We start from the raw sequence: 23,089 nt of genomic DNA, 5'->3' as shown, positions 1-23,089 counted from the left end.
GCCTCTTGCCTTTCAGTGGTCAAATTCATCATTCCAAAACCTGTCCAGGCAGGGAAAAAAAATCTTCAGTAGTTTAATAAAGTCAAATGTTGTTCTAGTTCTTAGGAGCAAATATATCTTTTAATAAGATGTTAGAAGACAGTACAGAATGACTTCCTGAAGAATACAGAAAGTACAATGAACAGTTACTTTCAACTGTTCATTTTTGATGGGCTGGTTGTTGCTATAATATATAACTTGTGGGGTTGGTTTTAGAAATTAAATGTCTCTCTCTGCCTCAACTTCAGAGTTGGTTTAGAAATTAAAACAGCAGCCTTGGGTCATCTTTTAATGATGATTTACTTAAGTGACTACCATGTTAGTGGAGTAGTTGTGTCTCAAGATTCATCTGAGTTGTAACAACAGCAGGGTGTTGTTTAGCAATTTTAAAGCACAGTTCTGAATTAGTTGCTAATTTCAGTTGATTAGGAGTGATCTTTGATTAGTTTGAGAAGGATGTTTCACAGCAGGCCACAAATTTGAGTAGTTTGGTGACTTTCATAGCAATTTTTTCCAGTTTCAGCCTCAGGCTGTTAGCATACAAGCCTTCACCTTTGATAAGGACCCTCCCCAGGTACTTGAAAATCTTATCCCTTTTTATACTCTCTCCATCAAAACTAGATATCTCATGCCATATTCCTTCTTCCAGACACTATCACTGTTTCCTTCATATGTATTTATTTTCAGCCTCTCTTTTTACACTCATCTTATTTCCATATACTGTCCAGTTCTTCATATGCCTACCCCATTAACACTTGAGGACCTTGGTGGAGGCTTAGCCTTCATCCGCAAGGTGAACTTGGGGTGTGACGGCTAGTGGTGACTGGCCTGTAAATATTCACAAGTTTATGTTTGTAAGTAATTTTCCTACCACACTGAATGAGAAATGCTTACATTATACGATGCCAGCACAGTAAAAAATTCAGCCATTAATAGTTATAGAAAAATATTTCATATGTCAAGTTGCACTCCTCTGCCCCAGGTAGCTGTCTTTTCTTTCTGCCTCACCCACACAGGACTGATGGCATTCTGTCCACAAACATGCAATCTCTCTTTGTCACACAAAACACTTAACAACACCTAACTCACACAGCTCATTCTTTGTAACTCTAGATTTTTGTGCGGTGCCTTTTGGCAAGATGGTAGGAGCAGTAGATGGAAGCAGTAGGTAGAAACATTTAGGCAGGAGCATTAGGTAGAAGCATTAGGTAGAAGTAGTCAGTAGGAACATTAGATATGAGAATCTGGAAATACTGTGCTAGAGTTGCCCTCTGCCAGTGGCTTGTTAAGGTTGAGGCACTAAAGGCTAAGAAGTTGCACTTCCTGAAAACCAAACCATCGTTCAGAGAGAAGACAGAGATTAAAGATTTTTAAGGAATTGTAAGGTGAGGAGAGAATCACATGCTAAAGATTGTAAAATACAAATGAACAGGACTGATTAGAAGGATATTGCAAGGGCTATGTGCACTGATGTAGGATATAATCTCTGGCAATACAGAGGTAGAGTCATCCCTGGTGACCAACAATGTATGAGACCTGTATGGTTAGCTATGGGAAAAAAAACTTGGAAACAATTAAAAAAACTGCCCACACACTGTCATACAGATTGTTGTACTACGTTTTGGCCCTAGGGGAGAGGCCAGGCACTGTATTTCCTTTAACAGACCTAGTTAGGTCAGGTCTGGACCTTAGTTAAAGATGTACATTCCTACTGACCTCCAATGGGAGCAAGTTTTGTAAGCCTTTGTAAGTGTAAGGAGTGATGAAGGATAAGATGCAAGTCCTTGTGGGATAAGATTTATGCTTCTAAAGTGGTAATGGAATTATGAAATATAGCTCTTTGATCGATAAGTTTCCAAAGTTTTCTTGTGCACATTTAGATGTCAGCCTTGTTGCTAAGGCAACAAGTTATTGTTGATGTTGCACAAACTCTTAAGTCCTAAGGAGGTTTAATGCCTATCCATGTTTGAGTTTAATACACAGGAAAAAAAATATTTTTAAGGTTAAAACCTGAAAAACATATGCTTTTAAAGAAGATTCTAAATTATAAGTCATATGATCCTTGTATTTCCATGGCTTTCCTGTCCATGGCACTACTCCCTTCATTAGTGACATATCAAACACTTTTTCTTGTGGATATTCAAGTCTATCCACACCCTCCTTGAACACATATGGAAAGACTTCAGCAGGATCACAAGCCATGTATGGATCAGTACCTTTTAACAGCCCGGATATGTCATTCCTCGCCGTTACAATGCTTTTCAAGTCCTTTTACCCACCCCACCTCACTGATACTGGGGCTATAGTGCATTCCAATTGTGAAAATCTTTTGTGAACTTGTAAGTGAACTCCTCACTTATTTCTTCATTGTTGTTAACAGCTCTTCCCTCTGAAACCCTTATCTGTTTAGCTGCTTCCTCAGGTGAATCTACTCCATATGATGTTATGGAAAAGTTTTGAAGTAGCTAGTGCCTTTTCCATATAATTCTTATGAAAGCTTCTCAGCTCCTTTTTCATTTTTTATTTTTTTCATGCTTTCATTTACCTTTCAAATGATGGCTGGCTGTTGTGCTGCCTATATTTCCTCCATAGTACATCCCTAAATTCTCTAACTTTTTGACATCTTTTATTAAACCATATCTTTTTTCTACCCTTTTTCTCCATTTGTAGCCAATGTACTGACTCCTGTTGTACCATATCTCTTTCTTTTTGTACTTTTTAGTCTATTTGTAGGCAATGGCACCCTCATACTTACTCCCCTACTGTGGGTTTTACAAAGCCTTCCATGATATTAATCATTATTTTGGCTCTGGAACTCAATTTCCAATTTATATTCTGATAGATATTGTTCAGCCCTGCATAGTTACCATATTATGTCTCAATTGTGTCATATCTCCTCTCTAATTCCCAATTTCTGTCCTCTTTTACCATATAGTTGAATTCAAACATTTTATGTTCACTTTTTCTAGTTGGTTTATCATGTTCAATATATTCAGTTTCCATGTTACCGTGCATAAAAAGTTGATCTAGTAGTTATGATGTATCAGTTTATCTGACTCATGTGCTCAGTAACATGTTAAATCTAGAAATTTTTCTGTATACATTTTAGGAATTTGTGTCTCCAGTTTTCTTGGTCTGTTTCTTTGTACATGAAATCCCCCATTAGTAGAGCATACTTTGTCTTTTTGTGTATTGCAAGATTTAGTTTCCATTTAGTAGTTTTCTCGGAATCTTATAGGATCTCTCTCATACTTAGTAAGGTCACTTATGTACTTGATCTCCTAGAAACTGAAAATAGATTCACATATTTTGTTTATACATTTTGAACTACTGGGACACTCAAATGTTGTTAGATCACAGGTGCCTAGTTTTATAGTCTGATAGTTTGTGCTTTGTTTTTATTTGAACTACTTCCTAATTGGTGGTTTAGAGCTCCATGTCTGAAATGTTAATTTTTATCTTTAGATTTTCTCTGAACATTTTGAAATAAGGAATTTATGTAATAGTAGCTAAAGCAGAGGAAGAGCTGGAAAGAATGGTTAGCAGTTTTGAATATATATATATATATATATATATATATATATATATATATACTTCCTGGGGATAGGGGAGAAAGAATACTTCCCACGTATTCCCTGCGTGTCGTAGAAGGCGACTAAAAGGGGAGGGAGCGGGTGGCTGGAAATCCTCCCCTCTCGTTTTTTTTTTTTTTTTTTTTTTTTTTTTTTTTTTTTCCAAAGGAAGGAACAGAGAGGGGGACCAGGTGAGGATATTCCCTCTAAGGCCCAGTCCTCTGTTGATAACGCTACCTCGCTAATGCGGGAAATGGCGAATAGTACGAAAGAAAGAAAGAATATATATATATATATATTATTTATATTTATTATACTTTGTCGCTGTCTCCCGCGTTTGCGAGGTAGCGCAAGGAAACAGACGAAAGAAATGGCCCAACCCCCCCCCCATACACATGTATATACATACGTCCACACACGCAAATATACATACCTACACAGCTTTCCATGGTTTACCCCAGACGCTTCACATGCCTTGATTCAATCCACTGACAGCACGTCAACCCCGGTATACCACATCGCTCCAATTCACTCTATTTCTTGCCCTCCTTTCACCCTCCTGCATGTTCAGGCCCCGATCACACAAAATCTTTTTCACTCCATCTTTCCACCTCCAATTTGGTCTCCCTCTTCTCCTCATTCCCTCCACCTCCGACACATATATCCCCTTGGTCAATCTTTCCTCACTCATTCTCTCCATGTGCCCAAACCATTTCAAAACACCCTCTTCTGCTCTCTCAACCACTCTCTTTTTATTTCCACACATCTCTCTTACCCTTACGTTACTCACTCGATCAAACCACCTCACACCACACATTGTCCTCAAACATCTCATTTCCAGCACATCCATCCTCCTGCGCACAACTCTATCCATAGCCCACGCCTCGCAACCATACAACATTGTTGGAACCACTATTCCTTCAAACATACCCATTTTTGCTTTCCGAGATAATGTTCTCGACTTCCACACATTCTTCAAGGCCCCCAGAATTTTCGCCCCCTCCCCCACCCTATGATCCACTTCCGCTTCCATGGTTCCATCCGCTGCCAGATCCACTCCCAGATATCTAAAACACTTCACTTCCTCCAGTTTTTCTCCATTCAAACTCACCTCCCAATTGACTTGACCCTCAACCCTACTGTACCTAATAACCTTGCTCTTATTCACATTTCCTCTTAACTTTCTTCTTCCACACACTTTACCAAACTCAGTCACCAGCTTCTGCAGTTTCTCACATGAATCAGCCACCAGCGCTGTATCATCAGCGAACAACAACTGACTCACTTCCCAAGCTCTCTCATCCCCAACAGACTTCATACTTGCCCCTCTTTCCAAAACTCTTGCATTTACCTCCCTAACAACCCCATCCATAAACAAATTAAACAACCATGGAGACATCACACACCCCTGCCGCAAACCTACATTCACTGAGAACCAATCGCTTTCCTCTCTTCCTACACGTACACATGCCTTACATCCTCGATAAAAACTTTTCACTGCTTCTAACAACTTTCCTCCCACACCATATATTCTTAATACCTTCCACAGAGCATCTCTATCAACTCTATCATATGCCTTCTCCAGATCCATAAATGCTACATACAAATCCATTTGCTTTTCTAAGTATTTCTCACATACATTCTTCAAAGCAAACACCTGATCCACACATCCTCTACCACTTCTGAAACCACACTGCTCTTCCCCAATCTGATGCTCTGTACATGCCTTCACCCTCTCAATCAATACCCTCCCATATAATTTACCAGGAATACTCAACAAACTTATACCTCTGTAATTTGAGCACTCACTCTTATCCCCTTATATATATATATATATATATATATATATATATATATATATATATATATATGGGGAGGTGATAACAAGTAGTGGTGATGTGAGAAGGAGATGGAGTGAGTATTTTGAAGGTTTGTTGAATGTGTTTGATGATAGAGTGGCAGATATAGGGTGTTTTGGTCGAGGTGGTGTGCAAAGTGAGAGGGTTAGGGAAAATTATTTGGTAAACAGAGAAGAGGTAGTAAAAGCTTTGCGGAAGATGAAAGCCGGCAAGGCAGCGGGTTTGGATGGTATTGCAGTGGAATTTATTAAAAAAGGGGGTGACTGTATTGTTGACTGGTTGGTAAGGTTATTTAATGTATGTATGACTCATGGTGAGGTGCCTGAGGATTGGCGGAATGCTTGCATAGTGCCATTGTACAAAGGCAAAGGGGATAAAAGTGAGTGATCAAATTACAGAGGTATAAGTTTGTTGAGTATTCCTGGGAAATTATATGGGAGGGTATTGATTGAGAGGGTGAAGGCATGTACAGAGCATCAGATTGGGGAAGAGCAGTGTGGTTTCAGAAGTGGTAGAGGATGTGTGGATCAGGTGTTGAAGAATGTATGTGAGAAATACTTAGAAAAGCAAATGGATTTGTATGTAGCATTTATGGATCTGGAGAAGGCATATGATAGAGTTGATAGAGGTGCTCTGTGGAAGGTATTAAGAATATATGGTGTGCGAGGCACATTGCTAAAAGCAGTGAAAACTTTATATCGAGGATGTAAGGCATGTGTACGAGTAGGAAGAGAGGAAAGTGATTTGTTCTCAGTGAATGTTGGTTTGCAGCAGGGGTGCGTGATGTCTCCATGGTTGTTTAATTTCTTCATGGATGGGGTTGTTAGGGAGGTGAATGCACGATTTTTGGAAAGAGGGGCAAGTATGCAGTCTGTTGTGGATGAGAGAGCTTAGGAAGTGAGTCAGTTGTTGTTCGCTGATGATACAGTGCTGGTGGCCGATCCAGATGAGAAACTGCAGAAGCTGGTGACTGAGTTTGGTAAAGTGTGTGAAAGAAGAAAGCTGAGAGTAAATGTGAATAAGAGGAAGGTTATTAGGTACAGTGGTGTTGAGGGACAAGCTAATAGGGAGGTAAGTTTGAATGGAGAGAAACTTGGGGAAGTAAAGTGTTTTAGTTATCTGGGAGTAGATTTGGCAGCGGATGGAACCATGGAAGCGGAAGTAAATCACAGGGTGGGGGAGGGGGTGAAAGTTCTGGGAGCATTGAAAAATGTTTGGAAGTCAAGAACATTATCTTGGAAAGCAAAAATGGGTATGTTTGAAGGAATAGTGGTTCCAACAATATTATATGGTTGCAAGGCTTGGGCTATAGATAGAGTTGTGCGGAGAAGGGTGGATGTGTTGGAGATGAAATGTTTGAGGACACTATGTGGTGCAAGATGGTTTGATCGAGTAAGTAATGAAAGGGTAAGAGAGATGTGTGGTAATAAAAATAGTGTGATTGAGAGAGTAGTAGAGGATGTTTTGAAGTGGTTTGGTCACATGGAGAGAATGAGTGAGGAAAGATTGACAGAGAGGATATGTTTGTCAGAGGTGGAGGGAACGAGGAGAAGTGGGAGACCAAATTGGAGATGGGAAGATGGAGTGAAAAAGATTTTGAGCAATTGAGGCCTGAACATGCAGGAGGGTGAAAGGCATGCAAGGAATAGAGTGAATTGGAACGATGTGGTGTACCAGGCTCGACATGCTGTCAATGGATTGAACCAGGGCGTGTGAAGCGTCTTGGGCAAACCATGGAAAGTTTCTGGGGCCTAGATTTGGAAAGGGAGGTGTGGTTTCGATGCATTATACATGACAGCTAGAGACTGAGTGTGAATGAATGTGGCCTTTGTTATCTTTTCCTAGTGCTACCTCGCACACATGCGCAGGGAGGTCGTTGTCATTTCATGTGTGGTGGGGTGGCATTGGGAATGAATAAAAGCAGGAAGTTTGAATTATGTACATGATTTGGTAAACAGAGAAGAGGTAGTAAAAGCTTTGCGGAAGATGAAAGCCGGCAAGGCAGCAGGTTTGGATGGTATTGCAGTGGAATTTATTAAAAAAGGGGGTGACTGTATTGTTGACTGGTTGGTAAGGTTATTTAATGTATGTATGACTCATGGTGAGGTGCCTGAGGATTGGCGGAATGCGTGCATAGTGCCATTGTACAAAGGCAAAGGGGATAAGAGTGAGTGCTCAAATTACAGAGGTATAAGTTTGTTGAGTATTCCTGGTAAATTATATGGGAGGGTATTGATTGAGAGGGTGAAGGCATGTACAGAGCATCAGATTGGGGAAGAGCAGTGTGGTTTCAGAAGTGGTAGAGGATGTGTGGATCAGGTGTTTGCTTTGAAGAATGTATGTGAGAAATACTTAGAAAAGCAAATGGATTTGTATGTAGCATTTATGGATCTGGAGAAGGCATATGATAGAGTTGATAGAGATGCTCTGTGGAAGGTGTTTGCTTTGAAGAATGTATGTGAGAAATACTTAGAAAAGCAAATGGATTTGTATGTAGCATTTATGGATCTGGAGAAGGCATATGATAGAGTTGATAGAGATGCTCTGTGGAAGGTATTAAGAATATATGGTGTGGGAGGCAAGTTGTTAGAAGCAGTGAAAAGTTTTTATCGAGGATGTAAGGCATGTGTACGTGTAGGAAGAGAGGAAAGTGATTGGTTCTCAGTGAATGTAGGTTTGCGGCAGGGGTGTGTGATGTCTCCATGGTTGTTTAATTTGTTTATGGATGGGGTTGTTAGGGAGGTAAATGCAAGAGTTTTGGAAAGAGGGGCAAGTATGAAGTCTGTTGGGGATGAGAGAGCTTGGGAAGTGAGTCAGTTGTTGTTCGCTGATGATACAGCGCTGGTGGCTGATTCATGTGAGAAACTTCAGAAGCTGGTGACTGAGTTTGGTAAAGTGTGTGAAAGAAGAAAGTTAAGAGTAAATGTGAATAAGAGCAAGGTTCTTAGGTACAGTAGGGTTGAGGGTCAAGTCAATTGGGAGGTGAGTTTGAATGGAGAAAAACTGGAGGAAGTGAAGTGTTTTAGATATCTGGGAGTGGATCTGGCAGCGGATGGAACCATGGAAGCGGAAGTGGATCATAGGGTGGGGGAGGGGGCGAAAATTCTGGGAGCCTTGAAGAATGTGTGGAAGTCGAGAACATTATCTCGGAAAGCAAAAATGGGTATGTTTGAAGGAATAGTGGTTCCAACAATGTTGTATGGTTGCGAGGCGTGGGCTATGGATAAAGTTGTGCACAGGAGGATGGATGTGCTGGAAATGAGATGTTTGAGGACAATGTGTGGTGTGAGGTGGTTTGATCGAGTAAGTAACGTAAGGGTAAGAGAGATGTGTGGAAATAAAAAGAGCATGGTTGAGAGAGCAGAAGAGGGTGTTTTGAAATGGTTTGGGCACATGGAGAGAATGAGTGAGGAAAGATTGACCAAGAGGATATATGTGTCGGAGGTGGAGGGAACGAGGAGAAGAGGGAGACCAAATTGGAGGTGGAAAGATGGAGTGAAAAAGATTTTGTGTGATCGGGGCCTGAACATGCAGGAGGGTGAAAGGAGGGCAAGGAATAGAGTGAATTGGAGCGATGTGGTATACCTGGGTCAACATGCTGTCAATGAATTGAACCAGGTCATGTGAAGCGTCTGGGGTAAACCACAGAAAGTTTTGTGGGGCCTGGATGTGGAAAGGGAGCTGTGGTTTCGGTGTTTTGGTGCATTACGCATGACAGCTAGAGACTGAGTGTGAATGAATGTGGCCTTTGTTTGTCTTTTGATAGTGCTACCTTGCGTGCGCGTGTGTGTGCGGGGGGAGGGGGGTGCAATTTCATGTGTGGTGGGGTGGTGACAGGAATGGATGAAGGCATAAATTATGAATATGTACATGTGTGTATATGTATATGTCTGTGTATGTATATGTATGTATACGTTGAAGTGTATAGGTATGTATAGGTGCATGTCTATGTGATTGGGTTGGGCCATTCTTTCATCTGTTTCCTTGTGCGACCTTACTAACACGGGAGACAGCAACTAAGTATAATATAACATATAATATAATAAAATATAATATAATATATATATATATATATATATATATATATATATATATATATATATATATATTTATTATTTTTATTATTATTATACTTTGTCGCAGTCTCCCGCGTTTGCGAGGTAGCGCAAGGAAACAGACGAAAGAAATGGCCCAACCCCCCCATACACATGTATATACATACGTCCACACACGCAAATATACATACCTACACAGCTTTCCATGGTTTACCCCAGACGCTTCACATGCCTTGATTCAATCCACTGACAGCACGTCAACCCCGGTCTCCCACTTCTCCTCGTTCCCTCCACATCTGTCAATCTTTCCTCACTCATTCTCTACATGTGACCAAACCATTTGAATACACTCTCTTCTGCTCTCTCAACCACACTCTTTTTATTGCCACACATCTCTCTTACCCTTTCATACTTACTCGATCAAACCACTTCTCACCACATATTGTCCTCATACCCCTTATTTCCAACACATCCACCCTCCTCTGCACAACCCTCTCTATAGCCAACGCCTTGCAACCATATAACATTATTGGAACCACTATTCCTTCAAACATACCCATTTTTGCTCTCTGAGATAATGTTCTTGCCTTTCTTGCCTTTCACGCATTTTACAACACTCCCAGAACCTTTAACCCCTCCCCCACCCTGTGGCTCACTTCTGCTTCAATGGTTCCATCTGCTGCTACTTCCCCTCCCAGATATCTAAAACACTTCACTTCCTCCAGTTTTTCTCCATTCAAACTCACCTCCCAATTGATTTTTCCCTCAACCCTACTATACCTAATTACCTTGCTCTTATTCACATTTACTCAGCTTTTTTCTTTCACACACTTTACCAAACTGAGTCTCAAGCTTCTGCAGTTTCTCACCTGAATCAGCCACCAGCGCTGTATCATCAGCGAACAACGACTGACTCACTCCCCAAGCCCTTTCATCCACAACAGACTGCAAACTTGCCCCTCTCTCCAAAACTCTTGCGTTCACCTCCCTAACAACCCCATCCAAAAAACAAATATACAATCATGGAGACATCATACACCCCTGCCACAAACCAACATTCACAGGGAACCAATAACTTTCCTCTCTTCCTACTCGTACACATGCTTTACATCCTCGATAAAAGCTTTTCACTGCTTCTAGCAACTTAACTCCCACACCATGTACTCTTAATACTTTCCACAGAGCATCTCTATCAACTCTATCATATGCCTTCTCCAGATCCATAAATGCTACATACAGATCCATCTATTTTTCTACGTATTTCTTGCATACATTTTTCAAAGGATACACCGTATCCACACATCCTGCACCACTTCTGAAACCACACTGTTCTTCCCCAGTCTGATGCTCTGTACATGCCTTCACCTTCTCAATCAATACCCTCCCATATAATTTCCCAGGAATACTCAACAAACTTATACCTCTGTAATTTGAACACTCGCCTTTATCCCCTTTGCCTTTATACACTGGCACTATGCATGCATTCCACCAATCCTCAGGCACTTCACCATGAACCATACATACACTGAATATTCTCACCAACCAGTCAACAATACAGTCACCCCCTTTTTAATAAATTCGACTACAGTACCATCCAAACTTGCCGCTTTGCCGGCGTTCATCTTCAGTGAAGCTTTTACTACCTCTTCTCTGTTTACCAAACCATTCTCCCAGACCCTCTCACTTCGCACGCCACCTCGACCAAAACCCTATATCTGCCACTCTATCATCAAACACATTCAATAAACCTTCAAAATACTCACTTCATCTCCTTTTTACTTCACCACTACTTGTTATTACCTCCCTGTTAGCCCCCTTCACCGATGTTCCCATTTGTTCTCTTGTCTTAGGCACTTTATTTACCTCCTTCCAAAACATCTTTTTATTCTCCCTAAGATTTAACAATGATCTGTCACCACAACTCTCATTTGCCTTCTTTTTCACCTCTTGCACCTTTCTCTTGACCTCCTGCCTTTCTTTTACATATCTCCCAGTCATTTGCACTATTTCCCTGCAAAAATCGTCGAAATGCCTCTCTCTTCTCTTTCATTAACAATCTTACTTCATCCCACCACTCGTTACCCTTTCTTATCTACCCACCTCCCACCTTTCTCATGCCACAGGCATCTTTTGTGCAAGCCATCACTGTTTCCTAAATACATCCCATTCCTCCCCCATTTCCCTTACATCATTTGTTCTCACCTTTTTCCATTCTGCATTCAATCTCTCCAGGAACTTCCTCACACTTACTCTCACCACTCTCTTTTTTCTGCAAACCTCTACAAATCTTCACCTTCGCCTCCACAAGATAATGATCAGACATCCCTTCAGTTACCCCTTTCAGCACATTGACATTCAAAAGGCTCTCTTTCACATGCCTATCAATAAACATGTAATCCAGTAACACTCTCTGGCCATCTCTCTTACTTACATACGTATACTTATCTATATCTCTTTTTAAACCAGGTATTCCCAATTGCCAGTCCTTTTCAGCTTACAAATCTACAAGCTCTTCACCATTTTCATTTACAACACTGAACACCCCATGTACACCAATTATACTCTCAACTGCCACATTACTCCCCATCACATTCAAATCACCCATCACTATAACCCGGTCTCGTGCATCAAAGCTGCTAACACACTTACTCATCTGCTCCCAAAACACTTGCCTCTCATGATCTTTCTTCTCATGACCAGGTGCATAGGCACCAATAATCACCCACCTCTCTCCGTCCACTTTCAGTTTTACCCATATCAATCTAAAGTTTACTTTCTTACACTCTATCACATACTCCCACAACTCCTACTTCAGGAGTAGTGCTATTCCATCCTTTGCTCTTGTCTTCTCACCAACCTCTGACTTTACTCCCAAGACATTCCCAAACCACTCTTCCCCTTTACCCTTGAGCTTCATTTCACTCAGAGCCAAAACATCCACTTTCCTTTCCTCAAACATACTACCTATCTCTCCTTTTTCTCATTTTGGTTACATCCACACGCATTTAGACACCCCAATCTGAGCCTTCCAGGAGGATGAGCACTCCCTGCATGACTCCTTCTTATGTTTCCCCTTTTAGAAAGTTTATATATATATATATATATATATATATATATATATATATATATATATATATATATATATATATATATATATATATATATATATTTTTTTTTTTGCTTTGTCGCTGTTTCCCGCGTTTGCGAGGTAGCGCAAGGAAACAGACGAAAGAAATGGCCCAACCCACCCCCATATACATGTATATACATACACGTCCACACACGCAAATATACATACCTACACAGCTTTCCATGGTTTACCCCAGACGCTTCACATGCCCTGATTCAATCCACTGACAGCACGTCAACCCCGGTATACCACATCGATCCAATTTACTCTATTCCTTGCCCTCCTTTCACCCTCCTGCATGTTCAGGCCCCAATCACACAAAATCTTTTTCACTCCATCTTTCCACCTCCAATTTGGTCTCCCACTTCTCATACCCTCCACCTCCGACACGTATATCCTCTTGGTCAATCTTTCCTCACTCATTCTCTCCATGTGCCCAAACCATTTCAAAACACCCTCTTCTGCTCTCTCAACCACGCTCTTTTTATTTCCACACATCTCTCTTACCCTTACGTTACTTACTCGATCAAACCACCTCACACCACACATTGTCCTCAAACATCTCATTTCCAGCACATTCATCCTCCTGCGCACAACTCTATCCATAGCCCACGCCTTGCAACCATACAACATTGTTGGAACCACTGTTCCTTCAAACATACCCATTTTTGCTTTCCGAGATAATGTTCTCGACTTCCACACATTCTTCAACGCTCCCAGGATTTTTGCCCCCTCCGCCACCCTATGATCCACTTCCGCTTCCATGGTTCCATCCGCTGCCAGATCCACACCCAGATATCTAGAACACTTTACTTCCTCCAGTTTTTCTCCATTCAAACTTACCTCCCAATTGATTTGACCCTCAACCCTACCGTACCTAATAACCTTGCTCTTATTCACATTTACTCTTAACTTTCTTCTTTCACACACTTTACCAAACTCAGTCACCAGCTTCTGCAGTTTCTCACATGAATCAGCCACCAGCGCTGTATCATCAGCGAACAACAACTGACTCACTTCCCAAGCTCTCTCATCCCCAACAGACTTCATACTTGCCCCTCTTTCCTAAACTCTTGCATTCACCTCCCTAACAATCCCATCCATAAACAAATTAAACAACCATGGAGACATCACACACTCCTGCCGCAAACCTACATTCACTGAGAACCAATCACTTTCCTCTCTTCCTACATGTACACATGCCTTACATCCTCGATAAAAACTTTTCACTGCTTCTAACAACTTGCCTCCCACACCATATATTCTTAATACCTTCCACAGAGCATCTCTATCAACTGAGAACAATGGAAGTAAGGGGAGTGGGGGAGGAATGGGATGTATTTAGGGAATCAGTGATGGATTGCGCAAAAGATGCTTGTGGCATGAGAAGAGTGGGAGGTGGGTTGATTAGAAAGGGTAGTGAGTGGTGGGATGAAGAAGTAAGATTATTAGTGAAAGAGAAGAGAGAGGCATTTGGACAATTTTTGCAGGGAAAAAAATGCAATTGAGTGGGAGATGTATAAAAGAAAGAGACAGGAGGTCAAGAGAAAGGTGCAAGAGATGAAAAAGAGGGCAAATGAGAGTTGGGGTGAGAGAGTATCATTAAATTTTAGGGAGAATAAAAAGATGTTCTGGAAGGAGGTAAATAAAGTGCGTAAGACAAGGGAGCAAATGGGAACTTCAGTGAAGGGCGCAAATGGGGAGGTGATAACAAGTAGTGGTGATGTGAGAAGGAGATGGAGTGAGTATTTCGAAGGTTTGTTGAATGTGTTTGATGATAGAGTGGCAGATATAGGGTGTTTTGGTCGAGGTGGTGTGCAAAGTGAGAGGGTTAGGGAAAATGATTTGGTAAACAGAGAAGAGGTAGTAAAAGCTTTGCGGAAGATGAAAGCCGGCAAGGCAGCAGGTTTGGATGGTATTGCAGTGGAATTTATTAAAAAAGGGGGTGACTGTATTGTTGACTGGTTGGTAAGGTTATTTAATGTATGTATGACTCATGGTGAGGTGCCTGAGGATTGGCGGAATGCGTGCATAGTGCCATTGTACAAAGGCAAAGGGGATAAGAGTGAGTGCTTCAATTACAGAGGTATAAGTTTGTTGAGTATTCCTGGTAAATTATATGGGAGGGTATTGATTGAGAGGGTGAAGGCATGTACAGAGCATCAGATTGGGGAAGAGCAGTGTGGTTTCAGAAGTGGTAGAGGATGTGTGGATCAGGTGTTTGCTTTGAAGAATGTATGTGAGAAATACTTAGAAAAGCAAATGGATTTGTATGTAGCATTTATGGATCTGGAGAAGGCATATGATAAGAGTTGATAGGGATGCTCTGTGGAAGGTATTAAGAATATATGGTGTGGGAGGCAAGTTGTTAGAAGCAGTGAAAAGTTTTTATCGAGGATGTAAGGCATGTGTACATGTAGGAAGAGAGGAAAGTGATTGGTTCTCAGTGAATGTAGGTTTGCGGCAGGGGTGTGTGATGTCTCCATGGTTGTTTAATTTGTTTATGGATGGGGTTTTTAGGGAGGTGAATGCAAGAGTTTCGGAAAGAGGGGCAAGTATGAAGTCTGTTGTGGATGAGAGAGCTTGGGAAGTGAGTCAGTTGTTGTTCGCTGATGATATAGCGCTGGTGGCTGATTCATGTGAGAAACTGCAGAAGCTGGTGACTGAGTTTGGTAAAATGTGTGAAAGAAGAAAGTTAAGAGTAAATGTGAATAAGAGCAAGGTTATTAGGTACAGTAAGGTTGAGGGTCAAGTCAATTGGGAGGTAAGTTTGAATGGAGAAAAACTGGAGGAAGTAAAGTGTTTTAGATATCTGGGAGTGGATCTGGCAGCAGATGGAACCATGGAAGCGGAAGTGAATCATAGGGTGGGGGAGGGGGCGAAAATCCTGGGAGCGTTGAAGAATGTGTGGAAGTCAAGAACATTATCTCGGAAAGCAAAAATGGGTATGTTTGAAGGAATAGTGGTTCCAACAATGTTGTATGGTTGCAAGGCGAGGGCTATGGATAGAGTTGTGCACAGGAGGGTGGATGTGCTGGAAATGAGATGTTTGAGGACAATGTGTGGTGTGAGGTGGTTTGATCAAGTAAGTAATGTAAGGGTAAGAGAGATGTGCGGAAATAAAAAGAGCGTGGTTGAGAGAGCAGAAGAGGGTGTTTTGAAATGGTTTGGTTACATGGAGAGAATGAGCAAGGAAAGATTGACCAAGAGGATATATGTGTCGGAGGTGGAGGGAACGAGGAGAAGTGGGAGACCAAATTGGAGGTGGAAAGATGGAGTGAAAAAGATTTTGTGTGATCGGGGCCTGAACATGCAGGAGGGTGAAAGGAGGGCAAGGAATAGAGTGACTTGGATCGATGTGGTATACTGGGGTTGACGTGCTGTCAGTGGATTGAATCAGGGCATGTGAAGCATCTGGGGTAAACCATGGAAAGTTGTGTGGGGCCTGGATGTGGAAAGGGAGCTGTGGTTTCGGGCATTATTGCATGACAGCTAGAGACTGAGTGTGAACAAATAGGGCCTTCGTTGTCTTTTCTTAGTGCTACCTCGCACACATGAGGGGGAAGGATGATGGTATTCCATGTGTGGCGAGGTGGCGATGGGAATGAATAAAGGCAGACAGTGTGAATTGTGTGCATTGGTATATATGTATGTGTCTGTGTGTGTATACATATATGTACATTGAGATGTATAGGTATGTATATTTGCGTGTGTGGACGTGTATGTATATACATTGTGTATGGGGGTGGGTGGGGCCATTTCTTTCGTCTGTTTCCTTGTGTTACCTCGCAAACACGGGAGACAGCGACAAAGCAAAATAATAATAATAATATATATATATATATATATATATATATATATATATATATATATATATATATATATATATATATTTTTTTTTTCTATACTTTGTCGCTGTCTCCCGCGTTTGCGAGGTAGCGCAAGGAAACAGACGAAAGAAATGGCCCAACCCCCCCCATACACATGTACATACACACGTCCACACACGCAAATATACATACCTACACAGCTTTCCATGGTTTACCCCGGACGCTTCACATGCCTTGATTCAATCCACTGACAGCACGTCAACCCCTGTATACCACATCGCTCCAATTCACTCTATTCCTTGCCCTCCTTTCACCCTCCTGCATGTTCAGGCCCCGATCACACAAAATCCTTTTCACTCCATCTTTCCACCTCCAATTTGGTCTCCCTCTTCTCCTCGTTCCCTCCACCTCCGACACATATATCCTCTTGGTCAATCTTTCCTCACTCATTCTCTCCATGTGCCCAAACCATTTCAAAACACCCTCTTCTGCTCTCTCAACCACGCTCTTTTTATTTCCACACATCTCTCTTACCCTTACGTTACTTACTCGATCAAACCACCTCACACCACACATTGTCCTCAAACATCTCATTTCCAGCACATCCATCCTCCTGCGCACAACTCTATCCATATCCCACGCCTCGCAACCATACAACATTGTTGGAACTACTATTCCTTCAAACATACCCATTTTTGCTTTCCGGGATAATGTTCTCGACTTCCACACATTTTTCAAGGCTCCCAAAATTTTCGCCCCCTCCCCCACCCTATGATCCACTTCCGCTTCCATGGTTCCATCCGCTGACAGATCCACTCCCAGATATCTAAAACACTTCACTTCCTCCAGTTTTTCTCCATTCAAACTCACCTCCCAATTGACTTGACCCTCAACCCTACTGTACCTAATAACCTTGCTCTTATTCACATTTACTCTTAACTTTCTTCTTCCACACACTTTACCAAACTCCGTCACCAGCTTCTGCAGTTTCTCACATGAATTCGCCACCAGCGCTGTATCATCAGCAAACAACAACTGACTCACTTCCCAAGCTCTCTCATCCCCAACAGACTTCATACTTGCCCCTCTTTCCAAGACTCTTGCATTTACCTCCCTAACAACCCCATCCATAAACAAATTAAACAACCATGGAGAACATCACACACCCCGCCGCAAAACCTACATTCACTTGAGAACAATCGCTTTGCCTCTCCTTCCTCACACCGTACACATGCTTACATCCTCGATAAAAAAACTTTTCACTGCTTCTAACAACTTTCCTCCCACACCGATATATTCATAATACCTTCCACAGAGCCATCTCTATCAATCTCTTATCATATGCTTCTCCAGATCCATAAATGCTACATAAAATCCATTTGCTTTTCTAAGTATTTCTCACTACATTTCTTTCAAAGCAAACACCTGATCCACACATCTCTACCACTTCTGAAACCACACTGCTCTCCCCAATCTGAAAGAAAAAAATGCTACTGTACATCCTCACCCTCTCAACAATACCCTCCCAAGATAATTTACCAGGATACCACAAACTTAAACCTCTGTAATTTGAATCACTCACTCATTATCCCGCTTATTAACTATATATATATAATATATAAAATAAATAAATATATATAAATATAAGGGGAGGTAAACAAGTAGTGGTGGATTGTGAGAAACATGAGATTTATGAGGTAAATTGAAGGTTTGTTGACTGTGTTGAATGATAGAGTGGCAGATATAGGGTGTTTTGGTCGAGTGGTGTCAAAGTGAGAGGGTTTAGGGAGAAAATTATTTGGTAAAACAGATAAGAGTAGTAAAAGCTTTGCGGAGATGAAAGCGGCAAGGCAGCGGGTTTGGATGTATTGCAGTGGAATTTATTAAAAAAGGGTGTGACTGAGTATTGTTGACAGGATGGTAAGGTTATATTAATGTATGTATGACTTCTGGTGAGGTGCCTAGGATTGGCGGAATGCTTGCATAGTGCCATTGTACAAAGCAAAGGGGATAAAAGTGATGATCAAATTACAGGAAGGTAAAAGTTTTTGTTGAGTATTCCTGGAAATTAAATGGGAGGGTATTGACATTGCAAGGAGGGTTGAAGCATGTACAGAGCATCAGATTGGGAAGAGCAGTGTGGTTTCAGAAGTGGTAGAGATGTGTGGATCAGTGTTGAAGAATGTATGTGAGAAATACTTAGAAAACAAATGTGATTTCGTAATGTAGTCATTTAAGGATCTGGAGAAGGCATATGACAATTGAGTTGATAGAGACGCTCTGTGGAAGGTATTAAGAATATAAGGGTGTGCGAGGCACAAAGCTAAAAGAGTGAAAAACTCTTAAATCGAGGATGTAGGCATGTGTACGAGTAAGGAAGAGAGTGAAAGTGAATATTGTCTCAGTGAAGTTGTGGTTTGCAGCAGGGTCGTGATGCTCTCCATTGTTGTTTAATTTCTTTCATGGATGGGGGTTGTTAGGAGGTGAATGCCGATTTTTTGGAAGATGGGCAAGTAATGCAGTCTGTTTGGATGAAAAGCTTCAGGAAGTGAGGCAGTTGTTGTTCGCTGATGATACAGTGGCTGGTGGCCGATCCAGATGAGAAACTGCAGAAGCTGGTGACTGAGTTTGGTAAAGTGTGTGAAAGAAGAAAAGCTGAGAGTAAATGTGAATAGAGAGGTTATTAGGTACAGTGGTGTTGAGGGACAAGCTAATAGGAGGTTAAGTTTCTGAATGGAGAGAAACTTGGGGAAGTAAAGTGTTTTTAGTTATCTGGGAGTAGATTGGCAGCGGATGGAACCATGCGAAGCGGAAGTAAATCACATGGTGGGGGAGGGGGTGGAAAGTCCTGGGAGCATTGAAAAAGGTATGGAAGTCAAGAACATTATCTTGGAAAGCAAAAATGGGTATGTTTGAAGGAATAGTGGTTCCAACAAAATATAAGGTTGCAAGGCTTGGGCTATAGATAAGAGTTGTGCGAAAGGGGGGATGTTGTATGGAGATATGAAATCAGTTTGAGGACACTATGTGGTGGCAAGATGGTTTGATCGAGTAAGTAATGAAAGGGAGAAAGAGAGATGTGTGGTAATAAAAAGTAGAGGATTGAGCTAGAGTATGTAGAGATGAATTGTAAGTGGATTGGTCACAACACTGAAGAGAATGAGTGAGGCGCGAGATGACAGAGAGATATGATTGTCAGAGTGGAGAACGAGGCGACGTGGGTAGCACCCCCTGGAGATGGGAAGGATGGTAGTGAAAAAATGTTTTGAGCAATTGAGGCCTGACATGCAGGAGGGTGAAAGGCATGCAAGAAAAGGAGTTGAGACAATGAACGATGAGGTGTACCAGTTCTCGACCATGCTGTCAAATGGATTGGAACCAGGGCGTGTGAAGCGTCTTTGGGCCAAACCATGGAAATTTTCTGGGCCTAAATTTGGAAAGGGAGGTGTGGTTTCGATGCATTATACATGACAGCTAGAGACTAGAGGTGTGAATGAATGTGGCCTTTGTTATCTTTTCCTAGTGCTATACCAGACCGCACAACATGCGCAGGGAGGACGTGGTCATTTCAAGAGAGTGGTGGGGTGGCATTGGGAATGAATAAAAGCAGGAAGTTTGAAATTATGTGACATGATGGTAAACCAGAGAAGAGGTAGTAAAAGCTTTGCGGAAGATGAAAGCCGCAAGGCAGCAGGTTGGATGGTATTGCAGTGGAATTTATTAAAAAAATGGGGTGACCTGTATTGTTGACTGCGGTTGGCTAAGGTTATTTAATCTGTATGTATGAATCAATGTGCGGTGCTGAGGATTGGCGGAATGCGTGCAAAGTGCCATTGTTAACAAAGGCCAAAGGGGATAAGAGTGAGATGCTAAAATTACAGTGGTATAAGTGTGTTGAGTATTCCGGTAAATTATATGGGAGGTATTGATTATGAGAGGGTGTAGGCATGAACAGACATCAGATTGGGAAGAGCAGGTGTGTTTCAGAAGTGGTAGAAGTGATGTGTGGATCAGGTGTTTTGCTTGAAGAATGTATGTGAGCAATACTAGAAAAGCAAATGGATTTGTATGTAGCAGTTACAGGATCTGGAGAAGGCCATATGAAAGAGTTGAAGTAGAGATGCCGTGGAAGGTGTTTGCTTTGAAGAATGTATGTGAGAAATACTAAAAAAGCCAATGGATTCTATGCATAGCATTTATGGATCTGGAGATGGCAATATATAGAGCTTTGATTAGAGAGTGCGCTCTGTGGAAGGTATTTTAAGAATATTGATGGTGTGGGAGGCAAGTTGTTAGAAGCAGTGAAAAAGTTTTTTATCGGAGGATGTAAGCATGTGTACGTGTAGGAAGAGAGGGAAATAGATTGGTTTTCTCATGAAATGAAATGTTTGCGGCAGGGGTGTGTGATGTCTCCAAGGAAGTTTTTAAAAATTTGTTTATGGATGGGGGTTGATAGGGAGGTAAATGCAAGAAAGTTTTGGGAAAGAGGGGCAAGTATGAAGTCCTTTTGGGGATGAGAGAGCTTGAAGTAGTCAGTTGTTGTTCGCTGAAGATACAGCGCTGGTGCTGATTCATGTGAGAAACTTCAGAAGCATGGTGCTGAGTTTTGGAGTAAAAGTGTGTGAAAGAAGAACGGTTAGAGAAAACGTAATAAGAGCACGGTTCTTAGGTATAGAAGGGTCTAAGAGGGTCAAGTCAATTGGAGGTGAGTTTTTGAATGGTAGAAAAAACTGGAGGAGTGGAAGTGTTTTAGATATCTGGGAGTTGGGATCTGGCAGCGGATGGAACCAATGGAAGCGGAAGTGGGAACATAGGGTGGGTAGGGGGCGCAAAGTTCTGGAGCCCTTGAAAGAATGTGTGGAAGTCGAGAACATTATCTCGGAAAGCAAAAATGGTATGTTTGAAGGAATAAGTGGTTCCAACAATGGTTGTATGGATGCGAGGCGTGGGCTATGATTAAGTTTGTGCACAGGAGGATGGATGAGCTGAAATTAGAAGTTTATGATGACAAATGGTTGGTGTGAGGTGGTTTGATCGAGTAAGTAACGTAAGGTAAGAGAGCTTGTGGAAATAAAAAGAGCATTGTTTGAGAGAAGCAGCCGAGGTGTTTTGAATGTTTTTTCGGGCACATGTAGAGAATGAGTGAGGAAAGATTGACCAAGAGGATATAAGTTCGGAGTGGAGGGGAACGAGGAGAAGAGGGAGAACCAAAATTGGGGGGGGAAGGTGGAAAGAATGGAGTGAAAAAGATTTTGTGTGATCGGGGCCTGAACATGCAGGAGGTTGAAGGAGGGCAAGGAATAGGTGAATTGGAGCGATGTGGTATACCTGGGACACAGCTGTCAATGCAACTTGAACCAGGTCATGTGAATGCTCTGGGTAAACCACAGAAAGTTTGTGGGGCCAGAAGTGGAAAGGGCGCTGTGTTTCGGTGTTTTGGTGCATTACTCAAGACACTATAGACTGAATGTGAATGAATGTGGCCTTTGTTTTCTTTGATAGTGCTACTACCGATTGCGTGCTGCGAGTGAGAGGGAGTGCGGGGGAGGAGGGCGGTGGCAATTGTCATGTGTGGTGGGTGGTGACAAGGAAATCGGATGAAGGCAAAATTATGAGAATATGTAAATGTGTGTATATGTATAATCTGTGATAGTATATGTTATGTATACCTTGAAGTGTATAGGTAGTAAGGAGCATGTCCTATGTGATTGGGTTGGGCCCATATCTCTTCATCTGTTCCTGTCTGCGACCTTACTAACACGGGAGGACAGCAACTAATTATAATAAGAAACATATAATTATAATAAAATATAATATAAGATATATATATATATAAATATATATATATTATATATTAATTATATATATATATATATAATTTATTATTATTTATTATTATTATAGCTTGCTCGCAGTCTCCCGCGTTGCGAGGTAGCGCAAGGGAAACATGACGAAAGAAATGGCCCAATCGCCCGCTCCATACTCCAAGTATGAGAACATACGTCCACAACACGCAAATATACATACCTACAACAGTCTTTCCATGGTATTTACCCAACGCTTCCCATGCCTTGATTCAATCCACTGCCAGCACGTCAACCCGGTCTCCCACATCTCCCTCGTTCCTCCACATCCTGTCAATCTTTGCCTCACTCATATCTCTACATGTGACCAAACCATTTGAATACAACTCTCCTCTGCTCTCTCAACCACACACTTTTTTATTGGCCACACACATCTCTTCTTACCCTTTCATACTTTTACTCGTATCAACCACTTCTCACCACATATTGTCTCCTCGGATAAAACCCCTAATATCCAACACATACCAACCCTCCCTTGCACAACCTTCTCTAAAGCCAAACGCCATGCAACCAATAACATTATTGGAAACCACTATTCCTTCAAACATACCCATATTTGCTCTCTGAGATAATGTTCTTGCCTTTCTATGCCTTTCACGCATTATTAAGCCAACACTCGCAAGGAAGCCCAGAACCTTTAACCCCTCCCACACACTTGTGGATCAACTTCTGCTCAATGGTTCCATCTGGCTGCTACTTCCCCTCCCAGATATCTAAAACACTTCACTTCCTCCAGTTGT

General features: G+C 41.7%; 1 protein-coding gene across 4 annotated transcripts in view; it reads left to right on the top strand.

Annotated features, from left to right (window-relative positions):
• Positions 1-23,089, top strand: part of cac (calcium voltage-gated channel subunit cacophony) — a 1,845,957-nt gene that overhangs the window by 1,495,721 nt on the left and 327,147 nt on the right. The gene's annotated exons all lie outside the window — the stretch shown is intronic.

This window comes from Panulirus ornatus, chromosome 59, assembly GCF_036320965.1.
Source record: "Panulirus ornatus isolate Po-2019 chromosome 59, ASM3632096v1, whole genome shotgun sequence".
Classification (NCBI taxonomy): Eukaryota; Metazoa; Arthropoda; class Malacostraca; order Decapoda; family Palinuridae; genus Panulirus; species Panulirus ornatus.
Note: the sequence above shows the minus strand (reverse complement) of the source record. Positions and strands in the feature narration are given on the sequence as shown.